This window comes from Periplaneta americana, chromosome 4 (assembly GCF_040183065.1).
Source record: "Periplaneta americana isolate PAMFEO1 chromosome 4, P.americana_PAMFEO1_priV1, whole genome shotgun sequence".
NCBI lineage: Eukaryota > Metazoa > Arthropoda > Insecta > Blattodea > Blattidae > Periplaneta > Periplaneta americana.
Genome location: NC_091120.1, coordinates 67,706,984 through 67,733,987, shown reverse-complemented (window position 1 = coordinate 67,733,987; position 27,004 = coordinate 67,706,984). Strand labels below are relative to the sequence as shown.

The 27,004-nt window shown below is 36.8% G+C and overlaps 1 protein-coding gene across 1 annotated transcript in view; it reads left to right on the top strand.

Annotated features, from left to right (window-relative positions):
* Positions 1-510: 510 nt before the first annotated feature.
* spri (Src homology 2 domain-containing protein sprint) overlaps positions 511-27,004 on the top strand; it is a 728,544-nt gene continuing 702,050 nt past the window's right edge. The window contains exon 1 of the mRNA XM_069823425.1: positions 511-627. The gene's annotated coding sequence lies outside the window, so the exon portion shown is untranslated. The remainder of the gene's footprint in view (positions 628-27,004) is intronic.

Sequence of the window (27,004 nt, the reverse complement as noted above, 5' to 3'; positions counted from 1 at the left end):
ATGAGTGCTGCAACGGACGGCAGGCAGGCTGAGGTGATGTCATAAGGCATCGAGATGATGATCACTGCTTTAGGGATTTGATTCCATCATTAATAGATTCTGTACAATATTTATTTTATTTATTTACTTGTTTGTTTGTTTATATATATGTTTATTTTTTATCTGTCGGTCCATCCGTCCGCCCGTCTATTTATTTATTTATTTATTTATTTATTTATTTATTTATTTATTTAATTTGTATCATTTCTAATTCTATTATACCTCCGCCATGCTTTAACACCTTTAAGAGACATGATTCCTGCTGCTTGACATTTTTTCCTTTTATATAAATATGACATATATTTAATACAGTAAAAAGAAATTCCATAATACTCGTTACTCTCCGACCTGCAGAAAAGACAAATGTTTCCGCATAGGAGGATTCTTCAGTGGGGAAGTGTGACCACCAGTTGCCAAGATATGCGAAGGCCGGAACGGGTCCCCGCCACCCCTCTCCGGCAGCAACAAACAGGTTGTGCGAGGCGGTCCGACAGCCAGTCGCTCGCAAGTCGCTACTTGTGAGAGGAAGACGGTTCGAGTCTGAGACAGGGCATAGTGTGACGTGTGGGGTGCGTTAAGTGCGTTGAAGTGAGTGTGTGTTTATTTTTGTTGTTATTACTTTCGCCTACTTTTAAGCTTATCGCATTGTTTGCCACGTGTTTCTTAATACACGGCCTGAGTTTTCCTTGGGGAGGTTAAAGTTCCGTGAAGTGTATATTCAATCTTCGATCCTACGGCTCGCAAGTTGAAATTCTGAAGAGCTATCCACCATGTTAACAGATAGGACATAGTCCATTCATATCCTTAATTGATCAATCGTTTGTTTTATCATTTCTGTGTTGTTTACTATCGAAGTCAAGTGTAAACATAACCTATCCTGTCAATTACGATACGTCTCATAGGTCTGTGTGTCTTGTGTAGCGTTTTTACAGCGCTCGCGGGTGCGAATTGGACGTAATGTGATTGTGTAAACAAAAGAGCATTGAACGAGTTGTGCTCTTTCTTCTTGTCGTGTGTTACAAATAAATACGCGTGTTTATATTTGACCCATGCATTAGTTTTATGTTGGTGTTTTATGCCGTATATTCATGTGTAACAATTGCTCAACATTTCAGAAGATATATTAGGTATTAAAAGATGTTTATGGAATAATTAACTGGTATTTGGAGACAGTTTTATATTAAACAGTTTGTTAACAATGTTTATAAACATTTATTTATATAATCTAACTTCGGTGCCATAACTTCTGTAACTTTTCTATCAACACAAAATTCATTTGTTAGAAGAATCCTTAACCAGGATCTAAAACGACAAAATTGTACCGAATGCGGAACGTATCATCCTCACAACACAACAAAAAAGAATAGCGTTTGCTAAAATGTTGGTAGAAAAGGATGTTTGGTAAAGAAGGGTTCTACAGACGAAAACAGAATTAAGTTCTGAAAAACGTTTGGTGACTGAGGTAATACTTCATGACCCAGCAGTCTTCCGTAATAATTTATTGTCGCAATTATTTTTCTTACCAGATTCTTTTACCCATTTTTAATTTGTAATGAAGATAATCGGACTTATCTTAAGAGAGAAGAGATTACAAATTATGGTACAACCATTTAAGATATGTGTGTTACATCAGGCAGTTCGAGATTCATAAACGTTTCTATACGGTACAATATCAAACACTTTTTCTTCCCCTTCATTATTACCCCATTCAATTGCTGTGAGTCTTAGTGCCTGGAATTTCAAGTACGCAATTTTCAAAAATCATGCCAAAATCCTGTCTGGCTGTATGTGGGCCTCAGAATTAATAGTTTGTGGTTTTAAGAATAAATTGTTACGAATTTTTTTGTATTAGAACTAATATTAGGCCCTATTCATTACAGAAATTTTGAAAACGTTAAACAATAGCTAGCTTTACTCATAAAAAAATAGCAGCGATTTCTTCATGAACAAGACGGAAAAGTTAATTGATACGCGATTTAAAAAATCCAAAAATGTGCACGGACATGATTTGTTAACAAAGATAACTAAACTTTTCCGGTGTGGACACAACGGCAGATTGCTCCATACTTGTCACATGACCGGCAATCCTCGTTCCTTTCCTCTAAGAGGCAGTGGCGGCACCAGCATTTATTAATTTTGGGAGAATTCGGGTGGGTATAACTTATTCACGTTGGGAAATCCCCGGTGGCATGGCTACTCTTGGAAACCGATAAGAGGAGAAGCTTATTAGAAGATCCGTCAAATTTCAGAAATTCATTACTTTAATAGTACTATATAAGTTACAGTATTTAATTTCTCGCACTTTTTTCTGGTCTAAAACCAATATTAATCACCAAGATATTAACAAAGAGGAGAATTTTGTTAATCACGTGACTGCGGAGAAAGGTGATTAGAATTTTTTAATACGCTACTGGGAACTTCCCTTTTTTGTATTCTTCACGATTTCAATTTTTAGGATTAGGACATTGGATATATAGTTAAATTTTCCGTTACGCAGTGTGAAGTTTAAACTGAAATTAAAAGAAACCGTACCGTATTAAAACATAGAAACTGAGTTTATGCATAGAGATAAGATAGGCCGTGAAATAATTGCCAAGGAAAAATTGTGGCCTAAATATAACAATAAATAAACCCGTGAGTAAATATGGTTGAAAGAAACATGTGTCAGCTGCTGTTCCATTGTTTGTATGCAGTGGGGAAGGGGAAAAATGGTGGACACGTGTTAACTTTGGGTAGGTCCTACCCTGCCGAAGCCCCTCTGCTGGAAGGAGAGAGTAAGAACTCAAACTCGTTGAATTTTATGAGAGGTTGTTTGAGATTAGAAGAAGTTACTATTAGGAGAGGCGCGTGAAGAGAGAAGAAAAATTTACTGAATATAGTTTTAAAGACATATTACTGACATTATTGGAGTTTATTGCAACTTAGAAGTTGAATGAAGGCTATATGACAGAATGATAATCCGGGAACATTTGTGAAGTGTAGCGCTCGTTGGAGAGTATTATTTTGGATTGTGAGAAGTTAGCCGAGGTTAGCGAAAATTGGAAACGTACTGTTTGAAGATCGGATTAACTGAGATTAGTTAGGATTAAAAGAGTATTATTCAGGGTTACGTTGGAAATACTATACGGACTAAATGAACGTTTAAAGGTAACCTTACGTTAACGAAAACAGTGAACATTTCATTAACTCTTCTGTTATTGCGATTACATTTACATCATCTGCAAATTTCTCTCCTACTGTTTCGAATTCATGGTTGGACGTGAAGTAAAATATAAAACAGAGAATAGCGGCATAAAACACCAGTTTATTATAAAATCACATTTTCGATATTCAAAACAAAATGATGTCAATACAAGAGGAGACCAGTCAGTGGCGGTTCTACAGTGATGCATTTTCGAAAGTGAGTGCCAAGTTATTAGCTACTTTTTACAATATTCATTGTGCTGAAATTTTAGTTCCATTTCTAACTTAAATTTTTATTGTTTCTTACTTTCTTTGAATGGATTTACTTCTCATAGCGAGTCACGTTTTATTTATTTTAGAGCCGCCATTGAATACTAAAACAAATATGTTAGCGTGTGCTTTTGCTATAATTTTGCGTCTTTTTTGTTTTCTAAAAGAAGAAACTGCGTAGAAGTCTGTCTAATAGTTGCTATGTTACTACTGGGTAGTATTCTGGACTATGTCATAAGCTGTAACATGGTATGTAGCTCACTTATTTCTCTGACTTTTTTTTTATTTACACTTCATTGTGTTTTGACATACTTGCGAGCATGGAGTAGTTTCATATATCCAATGTACGAAAACAAAATATTCTGGATATTTTCACTCCTAAGGGATTATGGGTTAGAAGTGTCTTCTTACAACCTTCACTCTCTTCAAAGAGTAATATTTTGTATTGCTGTCTGAAGATTGGCTGTGAATATTACACTCCTTATTCACTGCAGAGGTTTGTTATGAAAATGTTAGAAAATAATTTTGGAGACCAAGATGCAAATGAATGAAATAAGATGCAGTGACTGAATTCTCTGTTTCTTATGGTGTAGCAGTGGAGACCTCAGCGTTTTCACTTAGGAGGGGAAGCACTTTTCAAGGTGGGAATCCTTCCTTCATTTTGCTTCACACCACTGAAAATGCTGTGAGACTAGATTGCTACTTATGAAGGGAAATGTTTTTAATATTTAAAAATATTAGTACTGATTAGCATAGACCTACTTACACTTGGATAGAGTTACGCGATAATAGACCAAGCGCCAAAAACCTGTTTCGAGATATTGGCCACTGAAATAAATCTGTTTTTTTTTATAAAATATTTTATGCAAGAAGTATTATAACATTCATACTATTACAAGAAAAATGGCACAAATAATACCAAAAAAAGGTTAACCGGTTTTTAATAAGAGACCAGCAGTTTAATTAATATTTCAAAGCAAAATAAATAAATGAATTTTATGCAATAAACGAATTTTTGCTTATAAATAGCAGCAAAATTCAGATATAGCATTCTTGATTTTTCCAAGTTAAATTAGTCTGCCATCAACGGATTTGTGCAAATATCTTTTTCTTTTTTTTTTTTTCAAATTGTCGGTTGGTCTATTATTGCGTAACTCCGTCCAATTCGTCTTCCATTCAGACTTGAAACAAAACAGACCAGGCCTACTTGTAGATAAAATTTAAAGAAAATTTAACAAATTGGAACATGAATATTGTAGTTTAGATGCAGCGCTAAGAGATAATGTGAGATAATCGCCAAGAAAAAAAAAAATAAATAAATATATTAGTCTAATACACTAAAAGTTTTGGGTAAATTTAAATATCTTGTGGATTCTAGTTGCTGGCACCGCTGTTGCGACGCAGTACTAAATATTTGGGTACATGTATCGCGTAAAAGAAGGAATTTATATAGTTCAGTCCCGATTCCATTATCGCAATTATAATCATAATCATCATCATCATCATGATTAAGTCTACTGTAAGAATTAGTTACGGAAAAAGTTTTCTCCTATCTATTAATTCATTTCCTTCGACATTGTTCGTATCGCAATACCAGAATAGTCACTATTTCAGAAACCCATTAAATAATAGGCCGTGGTTACACAATTGAGATGGGAGAACCGTACGCCAAATGAGTAGGTTTTCACCTTCGTGTTACTATATGAGTTATAAACAGCTTGCCAATTGGCACCTGAACTAATTCTATCTTTGTTGAGTAACATTTACTTAACGCCTGACAATCTTTGCCAGCTCCTGAGTCAGTGATTGCCCGCCAAACAAGTTGTCCGCACTTCATTTGTTTGTACACTTTAAAGATACTTCATTATTAGAAAGTGATATTTGTTTCGTAATCGCTTTAGCTATGGTGTCAATCATGGGAGCGTGCAAGAGGGTGAGACGCAGAAGAAAAGGTTGTTGTTGTTGTTGTTGCCTGAAATTTTTGTAAAGAATTTTAATCCTACTGTAAAATGCCAGTATAACGAAATGCTAGAAATCTTCGAAATTACTTCGTTTTGATAAAAATTTCTTTATATCGAAATACGTTATTTTTCTAAAGAAATAGTGTCCTTGTTTATTTATCTCTACTTATGCCGTGAAGTTCGCATATTTTTCATGTAGGCCCAGAGAATATCCAAAAATAAAATAAAAAACTGACCTTAAATTGCATTTGAAAAGAAAACATTTGAGATTTAAAGAAAGGCTTACGAAAAATACAAAATATGAATTTTATAAAGCACTTTGTAGTACAAATAGCACGACCTATTCTAGTCTATGGATCAGAAGCCTGGAATTTGACAAAAAAGATGTTTAACGTATAACCACAGCCTAGTATATACAGTCACGGAGCTTGAGTTGATGAGGGTACTAATTGTTTCACATTGTCTGTGATGAGGCGATAGTAGCGATTCTGGTGGTTAGCAACTATCTATTGATGCATATTCCTTACGTATTGAGCTTCGTGACTGTATATGCTAGACTGTGGTAGGTATAACTACTAACGAAATGAAATTCATGAGGAAAACGACGCGTTACACACTTTGGGATAGAAAAAGAAATACAGAAATTTTGGAAGAATTGAACGTCCGAACAATACTAAATGTTCTTCAAATCTATAGAGTTAATTATCGGCCTGGGTAGCGCAGTCGGTATAGCTCTGGCCTTCTGTGCTCGAGGTTTGGGGGGTTTCGATCCCGGCGCAGGTCGATGGTATTTAAGTGTGCTTAAAGGGACAGGCTCATGTCAGTGGATTTATTGTCATGTTAAAGAACTCCTGCGGGAAAAAAATTCCGGCACACTGGAGACGCTGCTATAACCTCGGCAGTTGCGAGCGTCGTTAAATAAACCATAATTTTAAACAAATTACAGAGTTAATTAGAAACAGCATGTCGAGAGAATGCCAACAGAAAGATAGCCAAAGGCAGTGCTACATTACCGCCCTTCTGGACAACGATCTGTTGGAAGACCATTAAAAAATGGCTTGAGACCATTGAGAACTCAACATACCACTAGGAATAGTGATGATGATGATGATGATGATGATGATGATGATGATGATGATGATGATGATGATGATGATGATGATGACGACGACGACGACTTTGTAGGACAAGAGATAGGAGGGGCTCACGACAGGAAGAAAATTGGCTGTGGATCAAACTGCACATGCGCGGACTTGTCATGCAATGTCAGCGTGATCCTTATCTTGATTTTAATTTCGCGTGCACATTCCAGATCAAATCAAGAAGTTCCCTTCATACTTCGGTTACACATCTTGCATATACGAAGGTTAGGTTTGGTTAGTTTAGGTTTTTATTAACCAAGTCCGCGCATGCGCAGTGGCATACCTACTACTCATACATTAGTTAGATCATTTAATAACCACATGGTCGCTGTACAGTTGCAATAGTGTTATAATATAAAATATATCCCGACTTGCTAACGACTTGTACTCTATATTTAAAATATTTTTCGTTAAAAAGCGTTTTTTTTTCGGCAAAGGGGCATTTTTAAGATTAAATTATATGGAATAAAGGCAGGAGACAGAAATTAATTTCGTAATACTGAAAATTTGTTATATTGGCGTTCGTTACGACATTTTACTGAATTTCCGTTTTATGTTATTTAATTTATTTAATGTAACATCTATTTTCTGCCGTGGCTCAAGCTCGAGGATCTAAAGTTTTTACCTACAATCCAGAATCGAGTTAGGCAAAGATATGAAAATTTACCTCTTTAGCATTGTCTCTCCCGTGCTGGCCAACGGCCTTGGTGATTACATGACGAGCGAATTCCTTCACGCGTTATTGTTTGTTGTTAGCTCATGACTAGGGAACGGATTTCTGAGTGCTAAAAAAAGAGATATTTATAAAATCCAATTTAGAACTTTTAGGAGTTTATATAAAATTATTCTATTTTAGATGGAATTTATGTACAAAGAACCGGTGCTGACAATGAGTGCTTCTGAACTGAAGACTCAAATTCTATCAGTGAAAGAGACTGATTGTTCTTTGGTCAGCTTCATTTCGCATAACGCTGGTGTGTTGATGCGAAAAATAATTTGTAAGCTCTCACCTAACCTGAACAACCTATCACCCTTTTATGATAGAATGGACTCTCTCAAACGAACTTCGGTTCCAGGATATTAGGTAAAATATTCTTCCCTCCCCTTCTAAAAGCAGTATGAAACGAACTTGCCAGACCAGTGTTTTGTCAGTAAAAGGTTTTATTTTAAATATTATGTTTTGTAGTTTTTTGGTCGTTTATTTTTAGTTCCGGTATTTTTATTTCAAATTACAACAGAATGAATCGAACAAGAATCCAAAGATAAATCCTGCATTAAATAGTCTACATCGTGGCAGAAGATCTGTAGGACGATCAGCTAAATGATTGAGTCCTTAACAGATCACATGATCTAAAGTCTGCTTAGTAAATGATGATGGCAAAATATTGAAAAGGCGCTTTTCAGGCACAAACAAAATGTTTAGACATTTATAGGAGTTTATGGTTCATTTAGACGTTTTATGTCCTATATAATTTTAATAGGAGGTTCCTGTGTGGGGTAAAGGGTGGTAATACTGTGATACGAATAATATTGTGATAGTTCTTTTTGAGAATTTACAGTGAAACCTCTCATTTACGGACATTGAAGGGACGTAACAATCTGTCAGCATTTGGGAGCTGTCCTTTATTGGGAAGGAGGCTCCCCAGTCTAACAATAAAGTTATAATATGCATTATGTATCCCTTCACTCTTTAAATGAAATCTATTACTGTAGTATCATTCTAAATACAGTATACCGTACTACAGTAAATTCTTTGCAACTTTGAACTACAGTAGATAAGACCGAAAAAAGAAAATGCAGTAATGCCATGAAATTTTATTCTAGGTCAACAGTTATGCAGTACTGTAATTTACAGTTTTCACCTTAACCTTTACGTTCAGGTGCCATGTCTCTCGAAAAAGATCAACTGATTGAATGAAGAGAATAAACCTATTAACTCTATCATGTGTCGAATACAATTTCAGTATCGCGGAAACCTTGGACCCATCAGACAAGTTAAATTTTATGACTCTGTTTATCCACCCACTTCCAGCAACAATGGGTAGCCGGCTGGGATAGTGTTAGCCTGCGAGACCCTTATTGTCTTCTTTTATGTTAAGGAATTTATGTACAGTTCTCAAAACTAAATTTTCCATTTTTGTGACACATTAGATCTTGAAATCCAACTTCTGTCCGCAGTCAGGAGGTAAAGCAAGCTTTAGGACTGTGAAACAGCTGTCCGTGTCCGTGTCTGAGAGTGTCCGTAAACGAGAGTTAAATTTATCATTATTTCTATATTATTTCAGTTGGAACATAAAAATCTGTCCGTATATGAGGAGTGTCCGTATCTTGGGGGTGTCCGTAAGGAGAGGTTTCACTGTATTACAATTTTACTGAGCAAGAGGAGGACTGGTTTTGTGCAGCAACTTGTCCACCAACATTTCCTTAATACGTTGACGCAAAAAGCCTATCTTCCTCTCGCTCAGTAAAATTGTAATACATTCTCAAAAAGAACTATAACAATATTACTCGTATCACAGTATTACCAACCTTTATCCTACATGAAACGAAGTGATATCTGAATAACATACGTCTAGGACGTAGCAAAGAAAATAGGTACGGAACTAGAAATACGTTCCCTACCCATGACCTTTACAAGAGTGAGACTAGAACGAACCAAGACGCCCATCTCTTGAAGATGGGTCGATGGTAGTGGTGGTGATGGTGATAGCGATGGCGATGTCGACGATCCGATCATCATGAGCATGGCAATAATCATGATCATACTATTAAGCTTCGTGTCCCATTTTCGTAATTTCCTGCATGTCTAAAAGCAGTAGGGGTTTTCCGCTAGCGCAAGCTTTCAGAATGATGTCTGCGATCAGTTCCTAGCAGCACTCGTGTTGCGGCTTCTCAGAAAGACGGGAGTAGTGATCGGAGCTGCAATGATGATTTGACGGCAGCACAGAAACACTGTTTTCCTTTTAAAGTATTATTTCTTTTGTACGTATATCGTCACATACTGTACGTCCCCAGCTGTGGTTTGCAGTATATGTGCCTCGACCCATTTGACAATTATGGTGGAAAAAAGAAACACACAATATGGATAATACGTACACTCGTCACGTTTCAGGACCGACATGCAAGATGCTAATTGAATAAGATATAGGCTACACTCGCGCGTAATTTATCTCCTCTTCTCTTCTCTTCTCTTCTCTTCTCTTCTCTTCTCTTCTCTTCTCTTCTCTTCTCTTCTCTTCTCTTCTCTTCTCTTCTACACCTGTGGAGTAACCGATAGCGTGTCTGGCCGCGAAACCAGGTGGCCCGGGTTCGATTCCCGGCCGAGGCAGGTTACCTGATTGAGGTTTTTTCCGGGGTTTTCCCTCAACCCAATATGAGCAAATGCTGGGTAACTTTCGGTGCTGGACCCCGGACTCATTTCATCGACATTATCACCTTATCTCATTCAGACGCTAAATAACCTAAGATGTTGACAAACCGTCATAAAATAACCCACCGTATCTTCTCTTCTCTTCTCTTCTCTTCTCTTCTCTTCTCTTCTCTTCTCTTCTCTTCTCTCCTCTCCTCTCCTCTCCTCTCCTCTCCTCTCCTCTCCTCTCCTCTCCTCTCCTCTCCTCTCCTCTCCTCTCCTCTCCAATTTTCTTTCTTTCATATCTATTTTCCTTCCGTATTTTTTTATTCTTCATTTCTTTCTTCTTACTTTTTCTTCTCTATTTCACCCCTTCTTTCTTCCTCTTTTTCTCCTTTATGCCATGAAGCTATCCACTTCTTCTACTATCTCATTATTTCAGTCATTATAACGGTGAAAATATTACAACGAAATGACATGTGAAGTTTACTGTGATTTTAATTTATTTGTTTATAATTTATTAATCATACTTAGGAATTAATTTAAAATGATGTGAATGCATGAACGTAATTAGGTCAGGATCGTAATGAAGCAGGTATTGCACTGTACATGAACTCAGTATAATGGCAAACGCAACTCTGGTTATAGATTCATCATATAACTGAGTGATCACGATGCAGATTGACGTACAGAGGCCTTTTGTTTTGCATAGTTAGAAGGCGTGGATATTTTGACTGCAGTCGCACAATGGCGTTCGTTATACATTCCGTTTCTCAGCACGTCTCTCCCTCGTAGACTATAATCAGCGGTCTTTGTCACCATGGAACAAGCGGCTGACTGGACCAGCTATTAGTGTAGCCAAGCACAGAGAGCGTAAGCCTTTGAAAAGTGGCGAGAAACGAATGATTTTATATTATTCTGGGCACTGAGTTACAAAAATTACTAATACTGTTAAGTATAGCGTAAATTTATGTACAGTATTTGAAATAAAGCACGTGTGTATATTTATTTCTGCCAATCATATGGTATACTTATAGACAATTCTTTTCGCTCTTTTGCTTACATCAGGAACAAGCTTGGTTGGGACAGACGCAATACTTTAAAATACATAGTTCTGTAGGGTTACCATGAGAAGAAATTTATAGGAGAACATGGAATCTAAAATAAGAGGACATTGCTGAAAAAGGAGGACTTTTTAAAAATTAGTATGAACAAAATTAAAGATAAAAACAATGGCTCACTTTAGTCAGTTTTCTCACTAGTTGTCGACCTGGTTGGCGAGTTAGTATAGCGCTGCCTTCTATGCTCAAGGTTTCGGGTTCTATCCCTGGCCAGGTCGATGGCATTTAAGTGTGCGAGCGTCGTTAAATAAAACATAACATTTAACATTTTCTCACTAGTTGCTGGATCAGTATTACATCTGTACCTACTTATCGGTGGAGTCCACTTTGTGCACAAGAGCCTGAAGGGACCAACTTATATCTTGTAACAAATAACTATGGAACTGTTCACAGGACATGTCCTTGAAATTATATTTCACCATGATGATACCTCTGACTGTCTTCGTTAGCATACGATTTCATTCTTTTGTCCATTGAGCAGATATTAGGGAAAATACTCTCGACTCCAGCACATCAATTGTGACTTGGGATAAATAAATAGAATTGACATATTTTTAAGAGTTCTGAGGAAGTTTCAGTGCTCGCAGAACTATTGGAATTTAAGAATTTGCACCATTGTTTATCTAAACTTAAATCTTTGTCAAAATTAACTCGATTGGCATGTCTTTGTACATAGCAGAATAAAATTAATAAAATAGCTTAGAATCATGAATAGTGGCATTTTTAGAATGTAAGAATTCAATGCATGTCAATAGATCATCATATTTTATGTTTTTTATATGTTCCAGCTTCAATCATCGAAAGCAGTTAAATTCTTTCATAGGTTTTCACCATTTGTTTAGATATTCTATGCATAATATCGCACATTATTCAATATTCATATTAATTCTAGTTGAAATTCGAAATGGCGGACATTTCAAATTTTTTAAATGCCTGCCGGACAGCATAAAATGATTAAAAAGAGGACATGTCCTCCTTTTCCGGACGGATGGTAACCTTATAGTTCTGTCCATTTTTAAAGTATTTCAAACAAAGGACGTAACTGTACTCCGGTGTTACTTTGTTTCAAACTTTCGTCATTGTCTTGAAGATATCAGTCAAGTTAACTTATTTCAGACGGTCTAAGTGTAATTAATTCTTTGGACATAGCACATTGTCTTGTTGTGCTTTGAAGAAGAAACGACATGTATTTATCAGTTGTCGTTAAACCTGATATCTATACATTTTCTAGTCTGACAGGTTAATGCCACTGTCTCGAAAACACAACAATCCGGTATCCCGTAAAGGAACAAAGGTTATTCGTTGTGAGATTCTGTGTTAAGTTATGTAATTGATTAACTTATAATAGACTAATTTGTATCGGAAACATGATCAAAGAACTAACAATAATTATATCAATTTAAGATACGGTATTCATAGTCTCTTGAAATTGCGATTTCGGTCAAGGTTGTTAACTTGCATACATAGGCTCTGCAAGTCTATACAAATTTTCAAAATCATATAGGCCTACTGTAATTTGGTTTTGAGATGTTTTGAGATGTGTGCACACATGCAAATTTATGTTTTTTTTTTTTTTCACGTAGAGCCTTTATATAATGGAAATTAAGGAAAAAACTATGTATCAGAACGTTTCGTCTCAAGGCTGGTTCACAATAAACCGGGAACGGGAAGACAATGAGAATGGAAATATTGTTAAAATAAATGTATTTTAATGTGAGCATTCACAATTAACTATTATGGATGCTCACATTTAAATACCTTTATTTTAACATTACTTCCGTTCTCGTTCTCGTTTCCGTTCGCGATTTATTGTGAACCAGCCTTCACACTTTAAAATGCTCATAAATTATTTATTATAACGCTGTAAAATTTACATCTATGGCTACAACTCTTTCTGAACTTGCAGATTAAATGCTACCAAATGAACAGTAGGCTATACCGGTAACTCATGTTGAAATAATTCTGTACCTACTCTATAAAAGAGTACCTTACGTACTGTAAATTCAATCTTCCTTCTGCCCGACCCGAAAAGATAAAATTACTGAGACATGCTATCTACTGTCCGTCCAAGTGGTTATGTCGCAGGGTCGTAGAAAAGGGGGAAATCACGTGACAGTTAATTACTTAACGAGGCCCTTTTATTGAAGTTATTTTAAACAGTTGTATGGGTATAATATTACGTAGACGTCCAATTCCTAACAGAAATTAATGTTCTCAGAAAAGAGCTAAGACAGCCCAGCCACTAGCCTTTACAGAGAGGCGAATAGAAGGAGGTGGGGGAAACCGGGATGCGACTTAATAATAATAATAATAATAATAATAATAATAATGTTTTATTTTCGCTGGCAGAGTTAAGGCCATAAGGCCTTCTCTTCCACTCAACCAGCCTTAATGAATACAATACATAAATTTAAATTACAAATATTTTCACTACACTTAAAAGGTTCTCCAGCAATAATCTTCACTACACATTTACTTAAATTTAGATAAATCTATAAGGTAAAGTAGTAACTTAATTTATGAGCTAATTTAATTCAATGGACGTAGGCAAATGGACGACAGTACCCGTGCGAAAATGATGCAATATTGAAAACTCTTTCGTCACTGGAAAACGCGAACATATTTTTGGAACGTACTGTTTACTATGACCGTAAGTAAGGCTACTATGACTGCATATGCGGTCTTGGATCTGTGTGGAGGACGGTTGAACTTCATTAGTAGAAGGGGTGGGAGTGAAGTACATTCAAAAACTCAGGTACAATAAAAATTGAAGTAAAACTAAAATGATGTCCCTGTAGATGCTAGCGAGTTTGGAGATCGGTACGTGCAACTGACGAGAAAGAATTCGGGTTTCATTCCCATGAGTCTATGTCTATTGGAATGCTGACAATCAAACTCTGTTTTCCAGTGTTCTGTTTGTTTTTCTAATACGTGAACAACGTCCACGCCCAATAAGAATGAAAAGATTCACTCAGTAGCATCGATTGAATGTCTCGGGAAGAGTTCTTTTCGTGTGTAACACTGGAACGAGTCGGCTCACTGAATTGTTGAGTGAGATGAGTTGCTTACATCAGCATCACGCCACTTGCGCAACGGCCGCCTGGCAGCAGTCAGTGACCGTCGGGATGGGCCGCAGTGAAAGTGAAGGCTCGTCAGAGCACGGTGTCTGACCGCGGCGTGTTCGCCACGAGCTGCGGATTATGGCAAATAGTGTGCTAGCCGGCGATTGTTGTTTAGGGAATTGCTCGCTCACTGCCAACTCCATATATACTTACTTTAGACGTCCGTCAATTGAAAATTAGGCAAAATGGAAACTGTTGGCAGCAGCAAATTATTTTTACAAAATGAGTAGCTTGTTTTCTGCTCAATAGAGTTAACGCTTCTGGCTTCATACCCACAAAATTATATAGGGGAAACTCGGCTAATTCCGCAGTACGAGTAATTCCGCAGTATTGCATATATGATTTTACTGCGGCTTTACAATAGCATGAACGTAAGTTTTGAGAGGCTGTCAACAGGAGGCATGTCCTCTGCAGTGCTATAGAAAAAATCAAGGATATTGGTTGACACCTCTGTCGGCAATACAGCGAAACATCGAAAGTTGGCTGTTTTTCGTGTTTTGCTACACAGCTATGAAGAAAGTGAGCATTGTTACATATAAATTGTTCCTTTTATGTTACTTTCATATGGTATTTCATAATTATTTACGAATTAGCCAAGTCCTATTGCGGATTTATCCGCATTGTTGCGGAATTACCCGAGTTCTTTTTCAACTGTAATGTAAGTACAACTAAATATATTTGCATTTTAATAGGTCTCTTTATCTCATTTGGTAATGAAAGGTTTCGTCCATGTCTACATACCTTGATAATATTTTTCAATAAACATTTTGTTAAAAGTATGATGGATTAACTCTTAATATTGCGGAATTAGCCGAGTCTCCCCTACAGCTTCTCCAGAATGACATGCTGTTTCAAAGTTCGATGCGCAGTAGCCAAAAGTGTGGATGGTTGGTGGGCATAGGTGTAGATTTTTTTATTTTATGCTCGGGGCAGGAAGGAATGCATGAGTTATCCAGTAGTATATGTATTTATTCTTACCTGTCACATTTAGCTCTAAAGTTTTATTCATTTTTACCTGTTTCTGGTCATGTTTTTACTTTCGAGTCGACTGTCGCCGAGTTCAAGCGACGTAACTATAATACGAAATTATGTTTCGTAGGAATTTATACAACATGAGAATATTAGGCTAGTTGTACTTAAACTGTCGTTACGTCATGGATGACGTGAAGTCTGAGGTATGGCCAGGTTACAACTGAAATATGTTTTGTATTGCAACAATTGAATGGGGATATGTTTATCGTGGGGTACAACTCTAGATCATATATACCCAGATTTGCTCGTCCTTATAGGCTTTGACGGTAACAACTTTTGTCAGGTTTACTATTCTGCCATCTTGTTACATACGGAGTCACGTCATAACTCTCATTTGAGTTGCATTAGCGACTGTACTGCCATCTCGTGTTCGTTTACGGCGGACGGATGGCGACCCTTGCGGTTGTTCTCTTCAAAGTTCTGCCGATTTTAACATAGGGGTGAGCAATCTGTTATATATGTGGTCTGGGGTACAACGAACACTCTGCATACCTAACCTTCTAGTTTCTGTGCGCTCGAGCGTGGGTTAGATTCTCGCTTGGGCTGATTACTAGTTGCGTTTTTTTCGAGGTTTCCCGAACCGTAAGGCAAATGTCAGGTAATCTATGACGAATCCAACGAGCAAATGCTGGGTAACTTTCGGTGCTGGACCCCGGACTCATTTCACCGGCATTATCACCTTCATTTCATTCAGACGCTAAATAACCTAGATGTTGATACAGCGTCGTAAAATAACCCAATAAAATAAAAAAATAATATGACGAATTCTCGCCCTTATCTCGCAAATACCATCTTGCTGTCACCAATTCCATTGACGCTAAGTAACCTAGTATTTGATACAGCATCGTTAAATAACAAATTAAAAAAAACATGATAGTCAAATTCTTGTTATTCTCTCACCGACATTTTTCTGTAGCTGTGGTCTTTCTTCTTGAAGATCCTAAGGTAGACGTAGCACATAAACTGCATCCTTCACATACCCTCAGAAAGAGAAGTCAGATTGTGTCAAGTCTGGTGACCTGGGAGGTCAAGGGCGATAGGCCAGATCAGCGACGATAACACGTACAATCCAACACGTGGTAGATGCCTATTTCTGAAATGTCTACAAGACGATCTTTGTACCAGTGTTACTGAATTTGTTTTCGAAAGGTGTAGAACATATTAGACCTTGGATTTATGTTGTGGAGTTGTCATTTTTGAACGTTTTCCATGACAATAGAAATAATACGTTCTAGGAAACGTACTAACGTGAAACTTCAAGAGTTTGAATATCAAATGACCTGTGTCATGTTAATTTCTCATTAGTACTGAATAATATGAAAGTGTTACCATTATTTTCATTTAATGACGATGTCTGTTTATTTGTCTATCTAATATAACACTAACAGTGATTAATTGCACCTAAATTTTGTATGAAAACTCACTGTTATGTGAGAGCACAAATATTAAAAGAGAAGTTGTAATATAATTATGTTATTAACGTTGCCTGTAGACCGAATGCGAGGACGTAGTAACGTTGCGATTAGGCGTTGTGCTCCAAGTCGGAAGGTCGCAGGTTCGATTTCCTAGGGTGTTACGGGTATTTTTCTGTTGATCCAAACCTTCCGGTCGCATTATGACTTGAAATTCAGCCGCCCTAGTAGCTGAGTTAGCAAAGTCCGGGCTTACGGCGACCGCGGAACCGAGTTCAAACTTTGGCGATGGCAGAATTGTATTTGTGGTGGAAAAAGTAATGATTGTGAGAGTTTTCTCGAGGTTATACCATTTTCCTCGTCATTCCACCACAGTTTCATTTATTAATGTGATAGTACAGCATTACTTAAAGTTACAGAAGAATACGGGAAGCCTCCGATAAATAAAAATTGACCTTTTTGACACTTCTTGACTTCAGGAAAGCCTTCAGCAAAACCTGTTACTATGCAAGCTCCGAGCCCTTAATTTATCAGAAAGTTCAGTGTCGTGATTTACCTCCTACCTCAAGTACGCCAACAATGTGTGCGGGTTTGTGATCGTTTTTCTTCCTGGCGTACCGTGGGTGCAGGTGTATCACAGGGTTCAGTTCTTGGACCTCTACATAAATGATATCACAATCTATTAAACACTGTAGACATCCTATTTGCTGACAACTTACAAATATATATCTCTGCACCTATATCGGCACTAAATTACGCAATAAATAAAGTAAACAATGACCTAAAATCAATTATTTCATGAACGAAAAAGGTTGGACTGAAATTGAACTCAGAGAAATCACAGGCAATTATAATGGGATATCAACGACTTTTAAGTAAATTAAATACAGGTGACATATCTCCTGTTAAAATGAATGAAACTATTATCCCTTACAGTGATAGAGTAAAAAATCTAGGAATTTATATGGACAAAAACTTAAGTTGGAATACTCAAATCACACACACATGTAAAATAATTTTTATGAAAATTCACGCACTAAAAATAATTCGAAATTTCCTTCCATTGATTCTCAAGAAGAATTTAGTGCAGTCGTTCTTGATGCCTCATTTTGATTACTGTGACATTCTATACTGACCTTAACATGCGACTGACAGACGATTACAGCGTTTCATAATGCATGTGTTCGATTTACTTGCAACGTCCGTAGATCTGACCGTGTCACACATTCACTAAATATGCTGTCCTGGACCCGTCTCAAAGAGCGAAGAACTATTCACTCTCTCACTTTACTCTTCAATATTCTTCAAACCTCTAACCCTAGCTACTTAGCTTCTCGTTTTCAACATTTGTCCTCATATCACGAAATAGATACTCGCTCACAACACCATATCACACTCTCCATTTCTAAACACAGAACATCCTTCTACTCTTCGTCTTTCACCGTCTTTGCGGGACATCTCTGGAACTCTCTACTACAACATGTCAGAGACTGTCGGACATTGTCTAGTTTCAAAAATAAATTAAAATTTCACTTTTTCAATTCAGATTCCTTTTAGTTATAAGCTCTTTTCTCTGCGATAGTTTTGTAAAAATATAGACTATATATTTCTTTCCTTTCTTTCCCTTTTAGTTCTATTTATCAGCCGATGAATTTATTATCATAGCCTTTTTATTGTGAATTTTATTTAATTTTCGTATTTCTTTTCTTTTTATTATTATTTTATTACATTCCATTTTGTTATATTCTTCCTTACGTTTTCCATATCAACCATATTTTGTACTAAATGAATTGCTTTTACTATATTCCAATGTATTTTACTTTCTTTTTTTCTATTATGGAATTATTTTCATGCTGTTTAGTGTCGATTTTATTATGCTATTATAATTATTATTTTTTTTGTAATATGTTAATATTCTGTTCTTTAACTTTTTGTTAAATTTTAACTGCTTGTATACTTTGTGACCTGTAGAGAGTAAGAGAAGGCCCTATGGCCTTGACTCTGCCAGTATAAATAAAGAATTATTATTATTAGTATTATTATTATTGTTATTATTATTATTGTTATTATTATTATTATTATTATTATTATTATTATTATTATTATTATTATTATTATTATTATATTTAGAGACAGTTTATCGCTGCATTTGCTTAAATTGAAAGCAGTCTTTTACAAGATGCACAATTCAGCCTAACGCTCTCAGATGTGGATGCACTAACTTGGCTTATATCTAGAGATCTCACTGACAGAATGGCTCCGTTAGAAGTATAAATGCGTGCCGACATCGCTCTCCGGAATGATCAAAGCAGACATTTCAGTATACTTTTATACGTCTAAAATTATCTTCGTTTATAACTTATGTTAAGGGTAGAGCAAAACATAATAATGCTTCAGCAGGGTACGTGTTTGTTTACGGGGATGTGACCGTCAAATAACAAGGGTTGTACTGTAAATCTGAGATGTGACCACAACGCGGAAACTATTGCCTTGTCGTGAGTTCTATAACATTGGGATCTCTCTTGCCGGCATCCGGTTTGACCTCCCGGGTCACGCAGCTCGGCTCAAGGTCCTTGTGCCTTCTATTTACTTTACATTTTGTGGCATGTCTTTGAGTACAGTCTGTGTGTGTTCTTCGTAGACAGCGGCAGCCATTCTTTGGTTCGACTTCAGCTGCGGTTCTGAATTTTTACGTAGAATTAAGTCTTTCTCCTCACTAATTATGCGAGAGAATAACTTGGGAATTGACAGTCATTTAAAAATACAGCCCTCTCTCCTTGTATTCTCCATGGTCTCCATGTAATCCTCTTTTTCTCCTTCTTTTCACCTTGCTTTCCTTGTATTTCCCAGGTTCTCCCTGTATTCCCCTCTTTTTCCTTATATCCTCCCGTGTGTTTGTTTTTCCTTCTATTCTTCATGTCCTTAGCTTCCCCTTGTTTTTTCATGTTTCCCTATTCTCCATATAATCCTCTTTTCTCTTTGTCTTCTCCTTGCCTTCCCTGTATTCCATATTAATCCATATAATCCCTTTTCTCTTTATTTTCTCCTTACCTTTCCTGTATTCCATATTTATGCATATAATTCTCTTTTCTCTTTATCTTCTCCTTTCCTTCGCTGTATTCCATATTAATCCATATAATCCTCTTTTCTCTTTATTTTTTCCTTGCCTTCCCTGTATTCCATATTTATCCATATAAATCCTCTTTTCTCTTTATCTTCTCCTTTCCTTCCCTGTATTCCATACTTATCCATATAATCCTCTTTCCTCTTTATCTTCTCCTTGCCTTCCCTGTATTTCATATTTATCCATATAATCCTCTTTTCTCTTTATCTTCTCTTTGCCTTCCCTGTATTCCATATTTCTCCGTATAATCTTCTTGTCTCTTTATCTTCTCCTTGCCTTCCCCGTATTCCACATTTCTACATATAATCCTCTTTTTCTCGTTATCTTCCTCTTGCTCTCTCTGTATTTTCCATGTTCCCATTGTATTCTACTGGTTCTCCTTATAGTCCCCTGTTTCTCCTTGTTTTTCCTAAATTTTCCTTGTATTCTTGTTCTTCCCCTTCTTCTCTTTGCTTTCCCCCTTGTTCTCCTTATCTCCGCCCTGTTCTCATTGCTTTCCCCTTGTTTTCATTTGTCCCTTGTTCTTTTTTTCGCCTTGTTCTCTTTGTCTTCGCCTTGTTCCTCTTGTCTTGACTATAAAAAAGTATTTATTGTTGAATTTGGTTGGTTAATTGACAACGAACATAATGTTTGTAGACTACTACAAACCTGTACGAGAAGCTGCTGCATAATGTCATTCGCTGAGCTACTATGGAAGTTTCATTGAATCGAACGTGGAAACTCGACATGTGGGTTATTCGTGTAACCCCAGCTGTCCCCCTGACCGTTTGGGCCGGGTTACGCACCGTGACCAGAGGGTCGCGCCCGCAGCGCTTCGTTACGCTTGCAGCGGTGCAGTAATTGTCGATAACAAGAATGACTACTCCCCCACCTTTCATGAAGCACTCTTTCTTGGTGTACCTCAATAACAGGCTTATTCTAGAATGTTTTATTCACTGAGTCCGTGAGTCATTCATTCATAGTCATAATATGGCTCCCATTCACACAGATACTCCAGTTATTCGTACCTACCCTTTCATCAACTCATTTATTTATTCAGTCATTAACACATTAATATTTTCCTTCACATATTCACCAACTCCATTCATTCATTCATTCATCCATCCATTCGCATGGTCAGTAATTCATTTATACCATTTATTACCCACTTATTTATTGACATTAAAGTGGTCGTGTATTTACTCTCTGATTCAGTATGTTATGCATTTACTAAGTGATCCAATCAGTTTCTCATTCAGTCAGTCACTGACCCACTTATTCATTTACTGAACCACGCAGTGATTTATTCACTTATCGTCACACTTGCACGTTCATTCAGTGACATGAGTCACTCATCCACTGACTCATCCATTCATCATTCACTCAAAACTCACTAAGCCAATCATTCACTCCATTCACTAAATCACTGTCACTCATTTACCCACTGAGTTACTTATTCATTCACTAAACCACTGAGTGAGTTATTCTCTTACTGACACATTAAATCACACATTCATTCAATGATGAGTCACTCATTCACTGACTCATCTAATCATTCATTCATTCATGACTCACTAAGTCACCCATTCACTCATTTACTCATTGAAACAGTGACTACTTCATTAACTGAATCACTCGGTCACTTATTCACTGGACACATACGCTCACTGACCTAGTCAGTCACACATTCATTCGGTTACCTAATCAGTCAGTCATTCATTAATAGAGCTTATCGTTCATTTACTCATGACTCACTGACTCGACGTGACATTCGTCGTAGCATACAATTGGGGCAAACCTCAGTCATTTATTTACTTCAAGTTTCTTCTTATAGTCATGCAAATGCACAGAAAATTCTAGCACTGTCCCACAGAAATGTTGAAAATGCAAGTTAACGGTATAACCTTCTATAAATCTGATACTGCTGGGTTTCTTGGAATGCAGGGCAACAAGCAAACCAGTCGTTAATCTTGATGGAATTATGGACGCGGCGTCCAGAGAGAGAACCTTCCTTGACACTGTGCAGCACTGCAGCACTCTTCTCAGAACCTCCAGCAAAAACACGACTCTTCACCATCTGACCAGAGAGTCCAGTACGTGGGAGTTAACTAGGCAATCGCATCGCACTTCAACTGTTTATTAAACGTTAATAGACATTTTCGTAATCGCTAATTGCGCTTGAACGTATTATTACAAATTCCTATAATTCTTTAGTCTATGTTCAGCATGATCTTCTGCATAGCAATTTACAAGATCAATATGTAGATGTAAAACAAACGTCTACTCTATTAAGTTAACCCCTCCTCTACTTTAAACTTGGTACGCAACTATTATCCTATGTAATTTTAACCATAGTTTTGTGCCGTGTTGGGCATATACCAAGATTAAGAAAGTATGGAAACTATACCTTTCTACCTTTTGCACATCTTTATGGCGTAAATATGACATCTTCACGTTTTACATATATAATACGTATATGTTTTAATAGGATTTTCAATATAATCTTCTCAAGACTGTGCTCTAGGCTGTTTCTCACGTACTTTCTTCATTTACTATTAACTGGTTTTACACAAGTCTCCATTAGTTGAAATGCAGACTAATTAACACCAATGCCAAGATGCTGGAGTCAATAACGTAACCCCGAAACGTTGAGTGTTTCAGCATAGGCTATTTTACACAGAATTAAAACCTCAACAATTCTTCACAGCATCAATAGACTAGATTAGTTTCTTGCATATTGAATTTTACATGGTTGATCAATTTCTTTATTATACAAATACTAGTTCTGATGTTTCTGTCAACTTACTGAAATTGTCATCTTCATACAAAATGCATATTTGTAAATTTGACAAATAAGTTATCGGTCCGACAGATTTTTTATGGGTTATTTTACGGCGCTGTATCAACATCTCAGATTAATTAGCGTCTGAATGGAATGAAGATGATAATGCCGGTGAAATAAGTCCGGGGTCCAACATCGATAGTTACCTAGCATTTGCTCATATTGGGTTGAGGAAAAACCCCGGAAAAGACATCAACCAGGTAACTTGCACCGACCGGGATTCGAACCCGGACCACCTGCCTTCGCGGTCAGACGCGCTAATCGTTACTTCACAGATATGGACGGCAATTTTTTTTTCTTCTGATCTTTCTTAAAGGAAAACTTGTTTAAGTTATTCTACGACAAAATTCAGTTTCACAATTTGCAGACATTCCATCACATTTACTGGCAGTCTAAATCCTGTAAGACAAATACTTACTTACGTACATACTTACTTACGTACTTACTTACTTACGTACTTTCTTACTTACGTACTTACTTACGGCTTTTAAGGAACCCGGAGGTTCATTGTCGCCCTCACATAAGCCCACCATCGGTCCCGATCCAGAGCAAGATTTTCCTTTGTTGTGGTCGTGCCAGAGAATCAGTCCCATTCCGAGGCTTATTGTGAGGTTTCGTAACAAGCTCTTTTTTTTTACGATGATGGGTTGTTACCCTTTCGCCCAACCCCCATGCTGGAGGACTACCCCTCATCGGCTGCCACGACTGTTTATTCAATATATTCGCAGCTGCCCTCCATATCTGAAGGCCGTTTCCTCTATCCGCAACCTGAGGACACGCCATTCCGTGGTGATAGGGATCCACAATATATGAGTAAGACAAATATTGAAGAATAAAATATGGCGGACATATTATAAATTTTAAGAGAAATAGATTTCATTTCCTTGCGGTTACAAATTTCTTTGTTTTGTGTGCACTTGAATTTTATTGATAAATACTGTATATACATAAGGTAATTCCGGGAGAGATGCCCCACGGGGAGAGTCGCCCCACCCTCCTTTTCTCCTTATCTCAAAACCTCTAAGGAATCGACCTTGGGACCATTTGTTTAATTCGTATACCACCCTCGAAGGCAAGCAGTGCAATCTTTGTGACGGTTTTTTTGTGTGTGAAAAGTGAATAGGAAAAAGAAATGCTGTTTTTCGTAGGCTTTGTTATAATATTTATATTTTTTCAAAATTCGTAATTGGGATAATGGCTATGTATATGTTGCTTAATCCAATATATTTGACAAGTACATGCATTGTACTCCATTCTAGAAAAAAAAATTAAGTAATTGTCCATTACGGTTACCCTTAAATACATAAGGCGTAATGGTCATGCTAAAGGGAGAGATGCCCCACCTGTTTGAGGGAGAAACGCCCCATGTACTTAAGAGTGATATTACCGTACATAACTAATTATTATTAGTGTCCTTGCTGAATTTATTGGAATTTTAATTGAATTATTATATTAGTATAGAATTATTGTATATTAGAGGCCAATAATTTTAAAGGGTGACCAAAACTTGCTAGAGGATCACATATTTTCAAGAGGTGTCCAAAGTTGAAATCCATGAACATTTTAAGGAATACCGGTATTCTAAATTTGTTGCAGCGACATTTTCAATAGGTGCCCAAAGTTGAGGGCCTTCAAAATTTTAAGGGATGTCCAAAGTTGTGTTTGAAAGACACATTTCACGACCAAACGTTAGTCAATGCAATCCCAGAGATTTCTTCGATCTTACTGTAACTTTTTGGGGAATTGGGAATTAATGAAGCATCGCATTGTTATGGAATCATTTAGAGAACAATCCACCGACTGAAATCTTGTGGAGTCTTCAAGAAACATCCAATGGCTGCATTTCTTCCTAGAGCGAAACCTTGAGTTACCTCTCATGCAGTCAGAAGGATCATCCATCTCTCTGAAGAGGTCAAGGCATGTTGAGACAAGTAGTATTTTGACTACTGGAAACAACTCTATGTGAAGGCAATTTGTAGGAAAGCCACATAACATAGAGGAAAGTGGCATCCAACTAAACGAATCTACAAGGAAAAGTGGTTGAGAAAAAGGGATCCAAAGATGTTCAAGTCCTAACTTCAAGCGAAAAAGGTGGAAGTGATTCTGTCATAACATGTTGCAATTCGGAGGGAACATTTCTTCCACTGGCAATGTTTGAGAGGAAAAATGGAAGTTTTTTGACGGATTCTTAGCAGAAACGGGGGTTTATATGAATCCAAAATCGTCCTATGTTTCATCAGAATTATTTATGAAGCGATTGAAGGAAAATTTTACTCCAAAAAAGAATCCTGGCAAGATTCTCTTAATTTTGGATGAACATTCAGCACATTTAGATAACATAAAATGCTAGAATGGGGATAATGAATCACAATTGTTTGCAACTCAGGCAATTCAATCTCTTGATCGCTAACATTTTAAGTCTCTCAAGCATTATTTCAAGAACAGAATCACAGCAATGGATAGCTTATAAAAAGCAAGCCTGACTATCCATGTAGAAAGCTGCGTTGGTAGTAATATAGAAGTCATTTGGATTTCGAGCCAGAGGTTTGTATCCTTTCAATCCAGATGCAGTTCCTGAGCACTTCTTCAGTATTTATGATGCATTAATCAACAACAAAGCTGTAAGAATTCCTTTCTGTGCCTCTTCAGGAAATCTCAAAGTAGAGAAAACTTTATCGGCTACAAGTTCTAATGATAACGGGATAAGAAGTTGTAATTTCGGCTCAAGTGCCACAATGGCAAATTCAGCGACGACTCCTTTCAAATCCCTTCATGAAATAAACTATGTGCCAGCAATATCTTTTGCTGTGAAGAAAAGTAAGCGATCGGTAGAACGCGTTACAGGTGGAGATAGAAATGGAAACACCATCTTTGAAAGCCTCCTAGTTCCAAAAAGCTCAAAGTCAAATTCTTCAAAATCTAGTAGATATAGAAGACGCTTTTGGGGAACATATGAAGAGAGTGTCGTCAAATGAAACAAAGTAGATAGTTCCTACTTTGTTGAGTGTCTTGAACATTTTATCAAATGAAGGAAGTGTTTGATTGGATTCAGTGACTTTCTGCAAGGAGTTGCATAACATGTGGGCTAAGTGCCATATGTGTGGTCGCACTTAAAAACGAGCTCAGAAAATGAACTTATTGCAAAAATAAAATAAGCAACATTATTTAGAGTGTTATTTATCAAATTAATAGTTTAATTTGGGAATTACCACAACGGGGCATCTCTCCCCTATATGTGTGTATATTACAGTGATATCGTATCTGATTAATTTTTATTTTACCACTTATTGTGTGCGAATTATCGATTGTTTTATATTTTACATAAAACTTTAATGTATTTCACTTGCTATAACACATGAATAAAATATCTGCTTTGATTTGTTTAATTTTTAAACGATAAAAACTTTAAGTGGGGCAACTCTCCCGGAATTACCTTATTTCGGAATGTAAGTTCCTTTTACAGTAAATAACCTTGTACATTATCCACTACTTATCTAAATCTGAGTAACTTCTTTATAGCAGCTACAGTAATATGGAAACAGAAATTTTAAGCTGTTGCGTTAATTAAAAACACTGAAATTACGTCATGCTGAACATTTAAGTATCGTGTTACAGCTTATAACCGTACAGTATGTATGGGATGTTGCTATAGCAACATTGTGAGCAGTAATTGCAAAATATTCTAGGAATCGTGGCGGAAAGCGCTGTCGGCTGAGATCACTAGCGCTGATAGACATCCACTAGACAATTTACACAACACATTCTGAAGAAGTTGTAATAACCTACCATTATATCGTCAGTAGAGATGAAAGTAAACTGCATTGGTAGACTATATTCCGTCTCGTAGGTATTATACTGTAATAACTGGACAGTTCGGCGTAGAAATGCGTAGGCTATAGCTAAGCAATAACGACTAGTTTGTCCTTGCCAATTTCTTAGTAACACGGAAACATTACACTAGCATTATACTGTATCCAATATAAAATTCTAGCTAGGTTATTTACCAGTGGCGGCTCGCGGGGATTAGTCACAGATGGATTTTAAAAAATCAAAATGTCAAATGAATAAAATTGTCTTATTTTTTCCTATTGAAAAAAGTGTTGTGTTACAAAAAAATCGCTTTTGAAATTTCGCTGCAGTACACAGTTTGTCCGATACCGAAAAGGGGGTCGTATTTTGTTTACGTTCATTATCTACGATTCAATTTTACCGGGAATTATGCATAATGGCGATGAACTGGAAGGCTATCGGTAGCAGTGTTTATTATACGAGGGAGGATCAGTAAATTACAAAATTAAATTGGCCACCTACATTTTTTAATGAAGCGTACACAAGCGAAACAAAGAAGCAGCAGTTGCAAGACGCGGACTTCGCCACGATTAAACCATTGCCGACTTGATCGAAGCATTAATGCACGCTTTGTCTCGG